The 19,963-nt window shown below is 39.3% G+C and overlaps 1 long non-coding RNA gene across 1 annotated transcript; it reads left to right on the forward strand.

The window, feature by feature from the left end:
* The first annotated feature begins 316 nt into the window (after positions 1–316).
* LOC130683433 (uncharacterized) lies at positions 317–10,419 on the forward strand. The gene is made up of 3 exons (XR_008997152.1): positions 317–506; positions 6,134–6,234; positions 10,123–10,419. It is a non-coding gene; the product is annotated as an uncharacterized LOC130683433 (long non-coding RNA).
* Positions 10,420–19,963: the final 9,544 nt, after the last annotated feature.

Consider the following 19,963-nt stretch of genomic DNA (forward strand, 5'->3'; position numbering starts at 1 on the left):
AACACAGAAGAGCAACATATGCTGCATGAAGGTAATGCTCTGGGAGCCTGTGACTCAGACACATGCCAGGTCCAGAAAACCTCAGCATCCGGCCGACTCTTAAATAATCAATTCCGACAATTACAAATGCCGCAGAATTTACACACAGGAAATGTCAGTCAGAGAATGTCTCTGTGCAATATCAAGAAGGTTCACTTCGCTAACCCAGGAACTTCAAGTGTCAGTTGTTGGAAGAGGCTAATTATGTTTATGTTTGCTGTTTAACTACATGATAATTTCCCTCCTCTTTATGTTGTGCTCAGGTCAGATTACTCCTGGAGTAAACTTACTTTGCTGTCACCTCTACACTAAATGGAATATGGTACTCAAAGCCACCGTGTTACCAAAGAATGCTCCAGAAATATTTTATAATTTTCAACATGAAGTCCAGAAATAATCATCAAGTAAGCATGGATTTGGAGTTTATTCACTGGGGACTATCCTGATACCTGAAAAGGATTAAGTAGGTGAGTCGCTATGATCATGGAAAGCTGTCTTACCTTAACAAAACAAAATTACATATGCTATTAAAAACTCAGGTAATACTTTTTTCTTCTCACTTTAAGCATTACCTTTCTCATAGAATTTTGACTGTTACTCCATTTAACAATATTAAAGCTATACACTGTGTGCTTATACTATATGTAAAATTCCCTCTTCATTTGAAGAAGCTCAGTAGCCATATTCACCTCTATTCATGCACCTAAATAGAATAAGTATAAAATCACTAGGAAAATCACAGAGGAAAAGGCTGATATGTAACAGCAGAAAAAGCTGACATTTCTAGTGTTCAACACACTGCAAGAAAACTTGAGCATAAAACGTCAGCTGGAGCAAAGTCAAGGCTGATGTCATCAGTAAATGTGCATCTATTAAAACACAAGTTAAAACTATTATAAAACACAAGTAAGAACAAGTAACAATTACTAAAAGAAAAATGGGCAGAGTACAAATAGGAAATTTGCAAATGAAGAAACAGAATTGCCCATTAAGCATAACAAACATTGTTGACATATGATACTCATTAAATAATGGACAATGAGGCAGAAACAAAATCAGACAACTAAAAATTAAATTTAGAACTATTTCAATTTAAAATACATTTTGATAAAAATAAAAGTTTATATCTCACTCATCAAATTGAGAAACATGTAAATGTTTGGCACTATGACTACTAGTAAGAATGTAAAGAAATGGGTTGTACAATAGCTTGCTGGCAATGGTATCAAGTCTTGTAATTAACATGAAAGGCATTTTGTCAGAAGCTTGTAAAAGTAAAACACACATATCTTATTGCTCACAGATTCCACTTTCCATAATTACCCTTAGGAAATATTTGCACACAAACATGTACAAGGATGTTTGTAAGCATGGCTTGTAATAGTCAAAATTTAGAAACCCCTTATATAGAATTTTATTTGGCAGTTACCAGGTTTTCACTAATCATGGGTAAGTGTGGAATATTACATAGCAATGAAGAGAAACTGTTGAAAAGAGTATCTATTTCTTTTTTTAACATATATAGTAGAAATATCTAAAAAGCATTTAAGAAGCAAATTAAAGAATATGAGTACAGTATTTTACCATTTGTTTAATTTTAAAACATACACATGAATAATATATTACTTAGAGTTCATGGTTACTATGGTTATAACGCATACTTCAATTTTATCTGCAGTGCTTTTTTTCTTTTATTAAAAACAGAAAAACTGTTATAAAATGTTCATCATCACCATTTCTAGACATAAGGATGGCTTTTATGATTGTTTTGATTTTAGGACAGTGAGAGAAAATATTATTACAAAAAATCAAGAAAGATGCTTTGATCCAGGAAAAACATAGGTAATCTACAGAGGAAAAGTACAAGTAAAAATCCACCCAACATCACTATTAGCCAAAGGGCTGCAAATTAAAGCCACAATTGGCACAGATTTTTGATAAAGTGTAGAGTGCACGGTAGGTGTGCTGCTGAAAGAAGCTGGGGTGAGCAGGCAATATTTGCACACAAACATGTACAAGGATGTTTGTAAGCATGGCTTGTAATAGTCAAACTTTAGAAAAAGACCTCTTTCCTATTATCCCCCTCCCCTCCCCCAGCCCAGTGGAGCTGGAAGCAGTGGGTTGAGGAGAGGAAGGAAGATTAAAAGAACAAAGAGACCTGGAATAGCATGTGCACGTTTCCCCCTGCGGGTCCCGAAGGACCACAGGTTAGGCCTGATACGGGGGTCAGGAAGAGTTTTGAATTACATAAAAGGCTTTAAACTTGACTTTAGGACTTCTCTACACATGAACATGTGACTTAATGACCTTAATACGAATATTTTTACAACTGAATATAACAGACTCGAGATGACATCACGGGACCTGGCTAAGGAGAATCGATTCCTTGTAGTAGAAGGCAATGGCAAAAAAATTGAAATACAACACTGTCTACTAACAGCCTCAATAAGCAGAAACTAGAAGTTTGAAAGACGAGTCACATTTGAGAGAGTAGCCACCCACCCCTGTCTGGATGGCCCAGCCAGTCCTCATTATGCTTCCTTCTCCAGAGTAATTATTAACAACACACCCTTTTATTCTCGGAAGGGTCTCAGCTCAGGTGATGACAAACCCAATGAGGAGTAGGCCATTTGTTCTAGGACAATGAGCTAAAAAATGGCAGCACTGGAATTCAAACCATGTATGTCCAGCTTCAGACTCTGTTTTTTCTACTTCTATTAAGTCTTATTAATCTGGACTAGTAGCCCTAGTCAGTAAAGTTTCCCAAATGAAGTTTAAGAAAAATAAATTATAACTACTTCATTTGAGACTACCATACTTCATACTTAAGCCAATAATTGTTGCCACATAGAAACCCTTGGGGATTGACCTTAGTGAATAAATAAGATGTGTATACAACAAAATCATACGTTTCTGAAGAGATTTAAAAAAACACTTTCTTAAGTAGATCAAACACTTAAGGTTTACATTTTTCATTTGCCTACACACTTTCCCCATTAGCCAAAGGTGAAAGTTTAGAATGGTTATGAATTTGAAATTAGTAGAGTCCAGATTAAATTGTTTTTATGTGTCTTAATAAAATGAAATGAGATCACTATTCATAAAAGCTTAAAATATCAATCAATTATTTTAATACATTGTAAAACAGTATAAACTCTGTAAAAATTATGTCACTTCCTTTTAAATATCAAATTACAAGATTGTGGTCCTTTATTAAGGAGAGAAACTTGAGTGTGTATTTGCAAAGAATTCATCCTTAGGGACATGCTTTGAAATATTTAAAATGTCTCTGAAAACCACATACACCTTATTGTGTGAGCTGCATTTACATGTTGCTTATAGGTGAATGTTCGCTGATACATTTAGTCTCACAGTTTATCTGTAAATATGCCATTATTTTCTTTTCGACCAGAAAGGAGTATTTTGCTTCCAATTATATTCCAATATGTTCCAGGTTTTGCTTCCAGACTAGGAAGCAATTTTTCAATTTCTGTCTCTCTAAACTTTGTCTTGGAGGGAAATTGCCAAGAGGTCTACACTGCAATAGAGAAAATAGAAGTCTGTGTTTCCCCCTCTACCCCTCATCAGCTATATGACCTTGGGCAAAACATTTAACCTGCCTGACTCTCTATTTTCCTTCATGCAAAACCAAAACGCCACTATCTCACAATTTTTAATTAGGGCTGAAAGCCCAACGTGAGTCAATGTTTGTATAGCGAAGGACCTTCAGAAGCCAATAGTCTTCCTCTTTGAAAGCGCTGTACAAATTCAGTGTATTATTACTACTGGAATAGTTTTCTTCCAGAAAACACTGACCTTAAGCAGAAAACATTTCCTAACACAGGGCTCTCAGAATTCCAGAAGGGGAACAAAGAAAGGGACAGTCAGGCCAGGAGTGGTGGGAGGTAGCATTAAAACGCCCCATGGGGGAATGTTTCAATTCTCAGCAGATCCCAGCTTTTCAGAATGTGCACGTGTTGGAGCGGTTAAATCCTGAGCAAAGCTCATGGTCTAACAAGTCCAACCGCAGTTGTCAATCTCCGCAGAGCTGCTGACCAAGCCCTCCTGAGCTTCGGGAGGGAACTCCCACCCTGGCCCAGACTCGCTGCGTTCTGCAACTGATCTTCCCTGAGCCCTTTAATGAATGTTGACACTTGGCAGAGGCACGGAGCGCAGACACATGCTCTTAATGAGCTCTCATTCCTAAGAGGCTTTGGCCTCATGGGTGCATAGCTCCTGCCGTGCGCTTCCTCCCTGTTATCTGTCCCGGCTCTCATGGTGCAGAGGGCTGCAGTTAGTGCCAGGCAGAGATGCCACATCTGGGCACAGCTGTCGCACATATTGCCAGGGTTCAGTTGGAGGGGACAACAGGCAATGTTCAGCACGAAGCCCAGGGGTCCTTCCAGACCAAGCACTTTCAGTGTCCTCTGCAGAGGGAGTGCTGGCCGGGCAGGCAGCAGAGCAAACCTGTGATGGGCACCAAGCTCCATGCCTTGGGGCAGATCCAGCCTTTCAAGCATCTTGATACTTGCTCAGAAGGAGAGCATTTCCTCACCAAAAATGTCTCAGCCAGTGGCCTCCTGGGTGGCTGTTGTTCTGAAGCTTAAGCGGCCTGAGAGCTTTGTGAACTGGGAGAATTAAGCGCCCGCTGTGGTCAGGCAGTCCCCACCTACCTGAGAGGGCTGCAGTGGTCGTCAGTGTCTTACTCAACCTGCAGTCTTTAAGGAGGAGACAGAGAGCAAACGGTTGCATCAACAAGATCATAATGTTGGAGAAAAAGAGGCATGCTGTGAGAGAATAGGGGTCTGGGCATTGGGAACATGGCCTCTGAGAGAGCAGTCAGGAAAACCCCTCTCAGGTGGTAGCCTCTGGGCTGAGGTGTGCTGGGTGAATAGGGCACAGCCATGAGAGAGCTAAGAAAAGAACCTTCTAAGCAGAGATAATGCGTGCACAGTGAGAGGGAGAATCTTCTGTAAGCCAAGGATTGTGCAGGGAGGAACTTTATAAACTACAGGGTGTACGAGAGAAACGTTTCATCAGCACCATTATCATTATTTGAATGGTCCACATCCTGCACCCTTCTGACCGTGTTTTTTACAGAATGAAGCCAGCTGGGTCTGCATTGGGTAATCGCCCCCCCTTGTGCTCAAATGGATGGTGCCCTTTGCTTACGGCACAGTGCTGTCCCTTGGACTGTCCTGGTCCTCTTCCCCTCTGGTGGGGAGTCCCTTGAAACAGACACTCTGCCTTTTGTTTTTATGGCACTAGTGGAGCAAGTTGGCATAAGATAGGCACCTTAGAAACATTTGTCAGATGTATGCATGGAAGAGGCAAAATCTGGGGTGATGAAGGAAAACAGGTTGCCTTCAAGAGGTCTGGAGGAGGAAGAGGGGCTCAAGTTCTTTTTTCCCCCAGTTTTCTTGAGATATAATTGACATACAGTGCTGCAGAGGCTTAAGGTGTAGAGCACAATGCTATGTGAAATTCTCATGGCAAAGTTACAGGGAGAGGCATTCCCAGGGGAACTGTCACCGTGGGGAGCTCAGCCCTGTCACCACAGCCCTCAGATAGCTCATCTGTGTCTCCAGGCACAGATTAAGTGACCTAAAGGTACTTTTTCAGCTACTTTTTTTTTTCCCCAGTAGGGAAGAAGGATCCATCTTGTTATATTGGCAGAATTCGACCTCTGCCAGTGATAATACAAGGTGTAATGAAATGCATGCTAAGTAGAAGGAAAAAGAAAAGGAGAATGAAAAAAGAAAAGCTGAGGAAGTGTAAAGAGAAATGCATAAAAATTCTAGACCTTTGATGGTAATACCCTTTTTACAATGGCGGCTTGCTGGTACCTTGATTTCATGAATGAGACTCAAGAGCAAATCTAAAATATGGGTTGTAGCTTGCTTCGGATTTCATATGGCAGTTATCTTGTATTATTTGAAAGGCCAATTGATTATTAGGAACACATTTCTTTAACTTGGACTACCACGCAATAGACAGGTAACTATTACATCGTTGTTAGAGCCCAGTAAATACTGCTGATTGGAAACACATTTCTTTCAATTCAACAATATGACTTTGTATGTATCTATTACAGGAATCTTGAAACTCTATCAATTTGTGCCAAAACACATCGCTTTTCCTTTGGATTCATAAGGCTGAAGATACCGTCTCCAGTCGGGTGCTATTAAATCCGCAGTAAGTATCTCATAATAAATGATGACGGCTACAGTAGAAGTTCGGCAGTTTGTTTAATCACTCAGAATAATAACTGGAAACAAGAGCACTCCCCACATTAAAAGCAGATTTGTTCAAAGCATGTTGGCCACTTTGTGTCTAGACTGAACTACTGCTGGCTCAAATATTCTGGACAAAAATTCATAGCAGCAACACCCATTTCGGGAGGGGGAATGAATCACTCTGTGCATTCTGCTACCCAGTGGATTTATCACAGCACTCCTACCTTTTTGGATTCAGGCGAAGCTCTGCAGCCTGGGGCTGTAGGGCAGGCTGGAGCTGTGTCAGAAGCAAAAGGAAAGGAGTTGAAGTGGAGAGTATCTAAACCAGCACTTCATCTAAGTACTCCTGCTATACAGATGAGCCAACCGAGGTGACTGGTTAGTTCAGGGCCATTTCCCCCGGTTCTGGTCCACTTACCCTTTCCAGGTAATGTAATAGATACACAAAATCTGAACACAGCACTGCACTGCATTTTTGTTTTTCACTAAAGGGAATGAGGCTTTAATTTCTCTGGAACTGGGTGGAGTGTAAAAGACATTTGCTGTTTTATAATTATATTTACTTCCTACTTCATTTTGGTTTAAGATAGTAAGATAGAACTTGATTTATATGGGACTTGTGACGCCAGGCTGGCATCCAGTTTGCCAGTGGGTGAAACATGGAAATACTTTCCTATAAGTTGGTAGGCAGATGCTTCTCAGTGGGTCCCCATCACCATCCAGCACTGGGACCCACTCCCCAAGCCTTCACACAGTCTGGCATCTACAAGGTTCATGCTAGGATGTTCCTTTAAAGCGGAGTCTGTCCGTTATGACTGGTCAATGTCTGTCTGTTACACATTATTACATCTTTTGAATCTCTGTCCTGGATATGACAATAGAATTTGCTAAAGACTGAAACAGTCCCAAGAACTGTGAGAGATGGTCCCTCATAGAAGATACACAAGCACAGCCAATAGAATGGACATAAATACTAAACACATTACCGCAGCAACCTATTCTTCTTATAGTAATAGCTATGGAGTGCTTGCCATGTGACAAGCCCTCATCAGTGTCCTTGACATGCATGAACTCATTGAATCTTCATAGAAGTCCTATGCAGTGGGAGCTATCATTTTGCAAATGGAAGAACAGAGAGGTGAATTAATTAGCCCCAAATCAAATAGCTAGAAAGTGGTAGAGATGTGACAAGATTTGAGCTAAAGCATTATGACTCTAGAAACTGGGCTTTTCATCTCCAAAGTGAAACTCTTGCTGGGATGGCACATAGATTATTATTATAAATTTATATTTGTTGGTACTTTTTAGGTGATTATCTGTTGGAATAACTGAGACTATGGAGTAGGGAGGGGTAGACCAAATTATTATTGTGACTTAATTCCCTCTGTAAATATTAGACAGATCCTTGTTTATCTGGCTTGAATCTTTTTGAAATAAATTAGTTTTGTGGTTGTTACCTGCTGGTGATTATCAGATGAATCTGATATCATTTAGGTATTGATTTAGATCATTAATGAATTAACTAGGTAATGATCATGAATTATTTAGATCAGTGATTAAATTATTGAATTAAAATTAGAAGTGAGTTGAGGATAAAAGGCCACACATTTGTACAGTCTCACTGATATGAAAAGTCCAGAATAGGCCAATCCATAGAGACAGAAAGCAAATTGGCAGTTGCTAGGGGCTGAGGATGGGGGATAGGGGTGACTGCTAAAGGGTATAAGGTTTCTTTTTGAGGTGATAAGAATGTTCTGGAATTATATAGTGGTAATGCTGGTTGAAGCACACAGGTATGGCTCAGGGTTTGTGAATGATATATTGACTTTAAAACAGAAAATAAAGTAAGTCAAGGGCTTCTCTTGTCAGGAGGCTGGGCATTCCTGAGGCCACTCTGGTTAGGGGAGATATTTTGATCTTTCGCTATTGAAGGATAAACTACATCCAGAAAGAAAGGGGGAATTCATACCACACTGAGGGGAATGGGTAATCTTTGGATTGAAAGAAACATCTAGAAAATATTCAATCCAATTAAATATGATAAGTAATTGCTGAGTTAGCATTGTGTGGGGGGCACAGTACTTGACAGCAGCTGACAATGAAACAATGGTATTTCTGATGGAGGGATCACTAAGTTAGGAGGGGTGACAGGCCCGGCTCCTGGTGAGGCTGGAGAACCGCCATCAGGATGTGCCCGGGAACCCGGGTGGTCCCATGTGCAGTGGCCGAGGGCAGCCCAGAGTCGCCCTCTCCACCCACCAAATTCAGATACTGGATTTTACTGGAATATGTAGAAAAGATATTTCTCCCATGGGCAAAGGATGCTCACTGAAATCATATGACACTGATAAATCATTCAGAATGACACAGCAAAGGGGAGGAAGTGACCTAATGCTCGGGTTTCTCTCCAGGCCCACCAGCCCAAATGTTGTGCACCTTTGTAAGTCCGGGGAAAGGAAATCCCAGGGCAAAATACCTCTAAAAACCAAAATCAGTCAAAGGGAGAAATAAAGTTTAAAACCATTTATTGCTCACAAACTGCAGTCCCAGGCCCTCTTTCTTCTCCTGCTCAAGCAGCCACAACACCAGCCTTCCCCCTCACCTCTCAGGTACAGATAAGCCCTCTGTTGCCCAGGTAATCACCCATTGATATGGAGATGACCTTCTCCACCCCTGAGGAAAGATGCAAATGCACTAAAGCCATACTTGTTTCCACCTCTGAACGCTTATTGATATGCAGATGTACTAAAGCTAGGCGAGATACTCTGAAAATGTTTCAGTTTTACCCACAGCCTTCTGTACATGACCACTGACCAGAGAGGGCCTTGGTGAATGCAGACTAGATGGAAAGAAAGTGAATAATCTGAAAAAAAATTTTAAAAACAGATCATTTAGAGCTAGGCTGTGGTGATTCCTGATAAATTATCCTCCCTCCCTCCACACAAAAAAATGATTCATTGGTGATGCAGATGGTCAAAGTGGTTCCACTCACATTCCCTTCCCAGCTGCGTGGTAACAAGAAACATAAAAGATTTTTTTTTTCCCAATGCTGTATTGATCATGCCTTTTTGTTTTCTATAGTCCTGATTCTTTGGCATCTTGGGGCCTTACAGACCCGGGAACCCTGTCTCTCCCAGGGGTAGCCAATTCCTAGAGAGAGTAAATGACTCACCAGCAGGTGTGCCTTTCATATGCAAACAAACCCCTCCCAAGCCCTCAGCCCTCCGGACTCCTCTACTGGGTTCTCCTATTCAGGGCCAGTGTGCCACACACCAGGCCACTAGGGCAGCCCCTGCACCCGAGAGCCCTAGAAAGTTATTCTAACTAGCCAATCCTAAACCCACTTACCCTGCCTCATGCCCTCCTTCCCATGAACCGATCAATAGCCTTATGAGAGGTTTCCCTTTCTGTGGTTTCACTTACCCGCTGTCCACTGCCTTCCAGAGGCAGATGATCCTCCTTCTGATGAACGGGAGGAAGGTCAGTAACAGCCTAATGCTACATCCCCGTGCTTACGTCACTCACCTCGCTGGCTCCCATCACGTAGGCATTTTGTCATCCCACATCACAAGACAGTGAGCACAGTATAATAAGATATTTTGAGAGAGAGACCCTATTCATGTAACTTTTATTACAGTTTACTGTTACAATTTTTTAATTTTTAGTTGTTATTGATTTCTCACTGTGCCTAATTTATAAATTAAACTTTATCGTAGGTATGTGTACATAGGAAAAAACAGTATATAAAGGGTTTGGTACTACCTGCTGTTTCAGGCATCCACTGGTGGTCTTGGAATGTATACCCTGCAGATTATGGGGGACTAAACTTAAAAACTCTTGCCCCCAGCCCCTCTATGCTCCCTGCTGCCTGGCCTGGGGCTTCCCTGTGGAGACCCCTGCGGCAGGCTATGCCTCCTCTTCCTGGGAATTGTGAGTAACAAACTATCTTTTCAATGGCAGTTACCTTCTCACCTAGTGGCCTCAGCTACATGAATAATAATAAAACCTACATTTTAAGATAAATGCATCCTCAACCCTGGATAGAGAAATTCAGGCAGCCTTTCCCTGCCCTTCTCTTTACCCTGCCATCATGGGCTCATCAAGTAAGACTCACTGCATACTCCCAGGGCAAGAAGAATGCCTTCATCGATGCCCCCAGGCTCCCTGGGACTCTTGTTAGACTCCCAAGGAACTCGCTCGCTGCACCCAGCTCCTGGGCTTTGGGGCTCTGCCAACTCTCAGGGGCTGGGGCGGAGGTACACTGCCAGACTCCCCTTCTTCAGACCCTCAGTTTTAATGAGCAGTTGCCTCAGAGCTCTCCTCCTTTACCTTAGGGTGGGAGTGCGGTAGGAGAACTCTAGGGGCAGGATCAGCACTGCCATCAAATGACAAGGACTGCGACTGTTATACAGTCTCAAATTTCTAGTCTCCCTCACGTAGGCTGGTGGAGCTATGGCTGCAGGATGAAGTCATTGACCTCTGGGTGAGTTTTGCAAGCATGGGCCTGGCAGCAAACACAAGGACTTCCCTATATCGTGTAAAAATACTTGTTTCTCAAAACCGTCATAAGTACAGGGCTCTAGAAACAATTCTTAGCAAACAAAGATCCTTTCAATGCTGCTGAAAAGCCTCAGCCAAGTCAGTCCACTTTCTGGTTAAACACACATATATGCACATGCACATGCACATATACTTGAAAAATACTTATTTGTATATACATCCATATACATGTATATACATCCATATGTAATTGTATCTGAACCTACCAATGGTAACATCTAGCACACTATTGAACTTGCTATATCATTACCCATCATTCCACAGAAGGATTTTGAATGATCACAAAGTATACCATCTTGTGATTCTGCAATGCTTGTTAGATATTCGTTCTGATTTCTAACTTTAAACTGTTATGACTAGCATTCCTGTATACACTCTGTACATAAATTCTTTTAATCACTTTATTTTTTTCTCTTTGTAGGTTTTTTTATGGCTAACTCAAAGTCTATGAACTGTTTGGGTATTTGAATGTACTACAATGGATCCTATAAAAGTATTTTATCAATTTAAACTACTACAAGCAATGGTAGGAAGGTTGTCATATCTTCAACACAATGGTAATCATCATTTTTGTGAAAAAAAAATAACTGTAACAATTGTTCTTTGTTACCATCTCCTTGAACACTTTTGATGCATTTTTTCATATGCATGTTACTTATATTCACTCTATGAATTACCTATGTTTTCTTCATCCATTTGCCTATTTTAACTTATTTTGTCATAAATTTCACTTTGATAAATTAAAAAGGAATATAATACGCACCTGTATACACTTGATGATTATTCATAATTTCAAATATCACTTAATCTTTTTAAACATTAAACAACTACAGATAAAATTAAAGTTCCCTTTATCACCCCTCTCCTGTTCATATCTCCTATCCCATCTACCTCATACCACAGAGTAATGACTGTTCTCAATTTAGTGTGCAGCTTTTAATGTTTGCTTTTAGTATATTTTCATATACTAGGAACCTTATATGACATTTATTTGTTGGTATGCTTAAAACTGTACAGAAATTGTAGAATTCTAACAGTTATTCTGCAGTTTGCTTTTTTAATCATAAATTTGTTTTTACACCTATCCACATTGGTATAAGGATAAATCTGTTTCACTTCTTTGAGCTACTATGTTAAAACCCATTGTACTTCAGTAACACAGTTTCTTTACACATTCATCAGTTGGGTGTTTGATGTATTTCCTCTTTTCCCCCATTAATTCTGCACCCAATTTCAGTGTGTGTGTGGGTTTGCCCCGCACACCAACAAGAAATTCTTCAACTCCAGCTGGGGGTCCTACAATTCAACTCAAATCTGATGCTATCCATTGGGGAGATAGCATCACATCCCCCAATTTCAGTCCTACAAGACTCCGCCTGCCCCACCCCCTGCCTGCCACTGCACACACACTTCAGACGCCAACTACAAGTCCAGGTTGTCACTTGGGCTTCTGACCAACTGGCTATAGATCAGAGGTTCCAATGACCCCCCTCTTCAGGTCTAATTAATTTTCTAGAGTGGCTCACAGAACTCAGAGAAACATTTTACTTACTAGATTACCAGTTTATCATAAAAGGATGTAATGCATAAAAGGCCAGCTGGAAGCAATACATAGGGTGAGGCAATTCAGGGAAATGGGCTTGGAGCTTCTGGGCTCTCTGGGTGCACATCTCTCCCTGAATCTCTACGTGTTCACCAACCAGAAGCTTTCTGAGCCCTGTCCTTGGAACTTCTTAGGCTTCATTACACAAGCATGATTGATTAAATCATTGGCCACTGATTGAAGTCAGTTTCCAGATTCTCTCCTCTCCTCAGGGCTCAGAGGGTGGGACTGAAAGTTCCAACCTCTAATCACATGATCCATTCCCCTGATGACAAGTGCTTCCTCTGCCCCATCTTTAGGGGATGTCCAAAGGTCATCTCATTAATATAAAATCAGTTGTGGTTGAATGGGATTTGTTGTGAATAACAACACACCTATTTACCTTTACGACAATGAAGCCATTTCAGGAACTGAGAGCAAAAGACCAAACATTTTAACAAAAGATGTTCCCATGCTCCATGGATTAGGAAATTCCATGGATCTGGGGAGTCAGGAACCAGTTTTCCCGGGTATGGTATCTCCCATATATATGGAAGACATACATGTTATTAAACTTGTTTGCTTTTCTCCTGTTAATCTTTTATTATGGTCAGGCAAGAACCTAGAAGGGTAGAGGAAAATTGTTTTTTCTCCCCTAAATGATGGCTTAGAATTAGTGCAATCTCTCCCTGGTCTCTTCGTTTTAATCACTTTGCTAATTCTGCCACTGGCACTCTGATGGAATATTGCTAAACATTCTCCCACAAAAAAATCCAGGGATTTAATTGCTTAACTTCAAATTTCACACCCAATTTCCAAGTGGTAGTATGGCACAGTCAATTCCGCACGTTTTGGAATCAGACAGGAGAACCTAGAACTGATGGATATAGCTTTGAGCCCACGTTCCACCAGTATGGAAGTGACTTAACCCCCTCCCCAGGTCTTATTTTCTTCATCAGTATAAAGATGTTTTATGTAACCAATGAGATAATATATAAGATGTCTAGTATCATACCTGACACAGAGTAGATGCTCCATAAATCTGTGTAAAGAAATGATTTGTATGATGTATATGAAACCCATAGCATAGGGTAAAATAATTAACTCTGGGTTGGAATCCCATCTCTGCCATCTACTAGCTGTGTAACTCTGGTTGTGTACTTTAATTTCTCCATACTTCAGTTTGTCTATCTGGAAAAAATGGGAATCATAATGGTAGGTACCTCCTAGTCTTTTATAAAAATTCAATATATTATTTTTGTACTTGAAACAGCCTCTCACATATAAATCATTAAATAGCCATTATATCCAAGTTTTGTTAAAGCTAAAACCATGTGTCTATAATATATACATCACAAATAGCTAAAATAGTTGTATTACTTTACATGTTCAATTAGCTTACATTTCAAAACCCAAGTTTCAGCTCAATGATGACCTGGCAAATGAATTATTTATAGGGCTTTCTTCTACCAAGGATGCCATTTCTCATATAAGCCCACTGTTGAGAGGTACCCAGTGGGAGAATAAATAGGTTTCTGGGCCTATTTCCTTACTGATCAATCTGTTAGTACCAGGAGAGTCAATGCAATGCAAACTATTTTATAGTTTTCCATGTTTGATTGGAAGGAACAAGGGGACTTTCCCTACGGCCTCCAGACAGGTCAATCTATGAGACACTAAGACCAGGAGTTTGGCTAGGGAGGAGGAATTCTCATAGGAGCTGGGGAATGCTGCCGAATGAACTCGTACTGTATGTTAAACACAGAGCAAAGCGTTAGGGAGCTAGTTAAGGCAGAGAAGCACAAACAGGCTTATCAGAGGGTCTGTAGTCTATAGCACAGTATATATATGAGTGAAAAACTCTGTGAACATCCCTAAGAAAAATACTGTGGAACAGAAGAGGTCTCTGGTTTCCCTGGCATGGTATGTGCAGCAACAAAGAGGTGAGTGACAGATGGAACAGCCCTGCTTCATATTAATGCAGGAATCACTGTAAGTGCTGAAGCCACTGCCCCAGAGTCAGAAGACCTATACTTGGGTCTCCATGTGGACATTTCTTACTGCCTTGGTCTTACCTATGTATAAGGATGACTATAATAATTTCCCTGCTTACTTAATAGGGTTGTAGAAAATGGAATTAAAGTAATTGATGCAAAAGAAAATAATAGATGTGAGAAGCAATGTGTTACTTGAGTTTATATTATTCTAAGTTCCCTTCAGGTCCATTTTGAAAAGAAGCAATAAATTAAGTGCAAACAGATGGATACTTGCTAACTGCACTGCCATAACTTCTCCCCATTACAGAAGTATATATTGCTGAAAACATTGAAAACAGAATAGTGCTGAGAAAGTAAAAAAACAAAACAAAACAAAGACAAAAAGCTGTCATCTCTCGTTCCATCATACGGAGTATTATATATGTATTATATAGAGAGATATGTATTAAATATGTGAATATATATTATGTGTAAGTACATGTTGTATAAATACACATACACACACACACACACACACATAAACGGGGAAGGTTTTTTGTTGTTTTTATTTTCTATTTGAGGCTACAAGGGAATATAAGTGCCTCTCCAGCAGAAGAAATCTCTCTAGAATTTAGTTTGTAGAACATTCTGGAGAGTTTGAAAATAATAAAAGGCTAAGACTCCAGGTTATAGTCTATTTGAAAGGATTCAGTTTTAAGAAATTAAACTACTCGAAATAAGAATTTATCAGAAATACAGAGTGGAAAGTGCAGACAGAGGGGAGTTAGAGGAAGGAGATAGAGGTGCATGATGATTTTACGTGTATTTCGTGTGTCAATTTAGCAAGGCAATAGTGCCCCGTTATTTAGTCAAAGACCAGTTTAGAATTGCTGTGAAGGTATTTTTTAGATAGGGTGAACATTTAAATCAGTAAACTGAGTAAAGCAGATTCTCCTCCATAAGGTGGGTGGGTTCACCTAATCAGTTGAAGGCCTGATTTAAGAACCAAGTCCCACCGCCCCTCCCCACTCCCCCTCATGTCTCAGGTCAGCAACAGAACAGCCCTGGAGTTTCTAGCTTTCTGACCTGCCTTACAGATTTTAGAGTCAATAGCCCTCTCAATCATGTGACCCAATTCCTTAAACATAAATCTATATCTGTTATTTATCTATCTGTTTTATTTTTTAATTTCTCATCTCTGTTTCTCTAGAGAACTTTGGAGAACACAAAGGGTTGTTGAGAGACTGGTTGAGGTGCCCTGTCCACACATGAGGACTCCTGGGTGGGGTGGGTAGCCAGAGGGCTTGGAGGGCTATGCATTGTATCTAACCACATCAACCCCCAAATCCAGCCAAGGCGCTGCACACAAATGTGTGTGTGGTGAATCAGAGACATCTATTTTAAAAGTGGCGGGTGCAGTGTTCCCTGTCTAGGCTGACTTTGGGTAGAGAGGAAAATTCAGATGCAAAACTGGGTTAGTGAGTTCAGACTTTACTCAGACAAAAAGATAGGAACATTGAGGATACCATGAACAGTAAATCCCTAACACTGTTCAGGAATGTTGGGAAGGTTCTCAGCCTCTTGCTGAGTGATGGTTACTTTTATGTGTCCGTTTGGCCTGGCCATGGGATGCCTGAATATCTGGTTACACATGATTTCTGAGTGTGTCTGTGAGGGTGTTTCTGGAAGAGATTAACATTTGAATTAGTGCATTCAGTGAAGCACATGGCCCTCCTCAGCGTGGGTATCATTCAATCCACTGAGGACCCAAATGGAACTGAAAGGCCAAGGAAGAAACAATGTGCTCTCTTTGCCTGATTGCCTGAGACAGAAACCAGTCTTCTGCCGTGGGACTTGGACTCAGATTCATACCATCAGCTTCTGTGACTCTTAGCCTCTAGACTCCGATGGGTCTACACCAATAGCTTTCCTGCTTCTGCAGCTTACAGAGGACAGATCTGGGGACTTATCAGCCTGCAGATTGTATGAGCCTTATATTAAACCAGTTTTTACATGTACCCATATGCATTACATATACAATTACATATATATACTATACATAATATTCATCTACTTTTCTGGAGAACCCTGACTACTACACACCAGATATAGGATAGTAGGTTCAAGGCAATTTTCTGTGAATCTAAGAATAATAACTAAGGGAAATTTTGTGCAAGGATCTAAAATCCTGCAGTTAGGCTCCTGGGCACCATCAGCCACCATCATATGGGTGTCAGTATCGCTACAGCTTCATTTGTTCATTTGTGTCCTCACTCCATTGAGGGTGGGGCATCCAAGGCTTCATAAACATGGGATCACCTACGCTGATTATTTCAAGGCCTTTGTTAGCCAGCAATATTCTGTGAACACTTCCTTAGTCCTTTGCCTTTAAGATCTCTAATGAGTATGCATTACCTTACTGTAAATACATATCTGCTGAATGACTAGATCAAATAATCATAGTTTATTTAGTCTATCTAATATTTCTAAGCACTTAAATTTGCCTGGAATCTTCACAGTAATGAGAAATAGAATGGTGACCATCCTTGCACAGATATTTTTATATACGTCTAATCAAATCCTAAAGCGGCAGTCCTTGGTGAAAAGATATGCACATTTTAATATGTTTGAAATGCACTGCCAAATTGCCCTCCAGAAATGTTGTTCCAATTTACATACTCACCATCGGCTTATCGGAGTGTCCATGAGACTGTACCCTGCCCAGCACTCACATAATTTTCCTTTTAGTTGTTGCCGATTTTGAGACAAAAACAGTTATTTCATTGCTGTTGTAAGTTCTATTTCTTTGGCTACCAGTGTAGATGAAAAAATTTTTAATTTGTTTGTCATGTATATTTGTTCATTGGTGAATTGCCAGTTCATGTTTCTGCCCCTAATTTCTACTGTAATGTTTTTTTAAATTGATTTGTTAAGAGCTCAATATATTAAGGATAATAACATCTTTTCATTAATCTCTAAAAAAACTCTTTCCTTGTTGATAATTTACAGTTTTCTAGGGAAAAAAACATTTCATTTTAGGAAATCACATATATGAATACTTTCTCCTTTAATTACTTAAAAACTTACCTTACCTTATTATTATGTAAATGTTCAAATCAATACTTGAACTTTTCTATGTATTTATATTTCATCCTTTCTCTTTATAGTCCACCTGGATTTTATTTTGCAGTACAGTTCATGACAGAGCATTAAATTGATCAGTTAAAAACTGTTAAATGAACATAATTTGTTGACTAAATCCATTCTTTATCCAATAATTTGTAGAGCTACCTTATTAAATACTTCATATATAATATAATATATATGAATATATGAATAATGCATGGATTAGTATTTAGTTCATATTGTAATATATTATATATGAAATCTTATTATTCTCCTTGAGTAGTTAGTGCTATATTTTGTGATTACTATAGGTTTATGATGAATTATAAACAAAGTGCTTTACACTGCAAGAGTCTCTAAATTCTTGTTTACTTGACTCTTTTCCCCCACTGATTCTTCATATGAACTTCAGAAATATTTTGTGACTTTGAAAAGAATTAATCCTAGAGTGATATTTGGTGGACTATCATTAAAATTTATTAAAATTTTAAATTAATCTGGGGAAGAAATGATATGTTTATAGTATTTTCCCCATCAAGGAAGAGAGCAATCTTTTCTTTTTTAAAAAGTATTTTTTATGCCATTCCAGAAAGTTTAGTAATATTTCCCAGATGGTCATAGGCATTTCCTTTAAATGTATCTGCACATTGTTATATTTTTGTTTTATTTGAATTGATAACTCATTTATTCTAATTGATAATTGTTGCATACAGGGAAGTTGATTTTTTTTGTTCAATTTATGTCTTTCAGCTTAATGAGTTATGTACAATTTCTGTGTAACTGACTGACTTAAAATACTTCCTTATCATCACCTCTTATTTTTAGGTGATTTACAGACAGACAGTGCTGATTCTGTCTCTCTTTTCCAATAGTAATGCCGCTTGTATTTTTCTTGACTTGCTGCATTATTTAGAATGTCCAGAAGAAAAATGTTAAATTATGACCACAGGCACACTTACCCTGTTCTTCATTTTAAATAAGAATGCTTATGACATTTCAGGATTAAGTATATTTTGTTGTATATTTTTGAAGTGGTTTGAAGTACTCATGTTAAGGACGTATCCTTCTAATCTTAGTTCTAAGTGTTTTTACTTCTATTGGGTTCATACATAAATAACTTAATCCAAGATAAAGGAAACAGCATGAATTCAAAGTCACGTACAATGTCATGAAAACTCAACTTGTCAGAATCATGTACATAATGGATTATCCTGTATTTCAAAAACAACTGTGTCAGGATGTATAATCATTCTACATTTGATCTAGATCTGATACAACCAATGACATCTGTTAGTCCATAATCTTCTCCTTACCAATAATAATATGCCCCACATTCACCAAAAATACAATATGGCAGCCATAATAAAAGCAAACATGTAAACAAGATTTTCACAAAATGTGCTGGGTTTGTTCAGATCAAATTCGGGGTCTGTTATGCCCTCACTTTTTAATACTATAATGAGCACACTCCGGATGCAGGTTTGGACTTCAATGTGAGAAATGAATAGCAATTTAGGTCGTTAGGTTTGGAAATAATGACCCTGGAGAAGACCTGAGCATATCTACTGAGCCATCTAGCGGCTGCAGAGAGCATCTGGAAAAAATAACCCTGGTGTGGTCTGCAATTTCAGAGTAAAAATGAAAGAACAACAACAAATCCCCCCCAACACCCTTCCCACCCCCACCAAACCAACACTCCAGGACTTTGCACACAATGGGAATGCAATTACTTTCGATCTACATGGGATTTGATCAATGATTAGAAGAATAACCAATTCATGCTTAATCATATACAATTTGTAGATAAGTGTCTTTTTTAACCTGCATAAAAATACCCACTAAAAAAAGGAAACGTAGACAAAGGCAGTACCAAATTTAAGGGCCACCAACATGATAGAGAAAAACATTACTAAAGATGAGCAACTAGCATGTGTGTGCATATGCATAAATCATGAATGCTAAGAGGAGAGAATTGCAGTGAGAAAAAACGCATCCTTAGCAGTGGTAAAACTCATGGTTCTTAAAGTAAGCCACCAGATTTTGACAGTGATAAAATTACTAAATTAATCTTCCATCTTCTCCTTAAATTTCTCCTCCCATCTACATAAAAACCTGGGAGGGGGGGAGGGGACAAGCAAACAACAACAAAAAAGAGTTAGCTTGGATCAAAAAAGAGCTGAGAATGCTGAAGAACAAAGATAAAGCAAATTGATAGCTTTCGAATGTTAATAGGGTTTGTCACCTCCTAGAGTGTGTAAATTGAAGACATCTGTCTGATCTAAAATAAATTCCAAAAATCCCAAACTAATTGCTTCACATACACAATGCAAAACCTCAGAATTCCATGCAAAAATAAACCTTCGTTTAGAAAATAAACTTCATACAATTATGATAAAAGAGGACCTGTCAATAAGCCAGTGCTTAATACAGAAGGATTATTTTGA

This window comes from Manis pentadactyla, chromosome 4 (assembly GCF_030020395.1).
Source record: "Manis pentadactyla isolate mManPen7 chromosome 4, mManPen7.hap1, whole genome shotgun sequence".
Classification (NCBI taxonomy): domain Eukaryota; kingdom Metazoa; phylum Chordata; class Mammalia; order Pholidota; family Manidae; genus Manis; species Manis pentadactyla.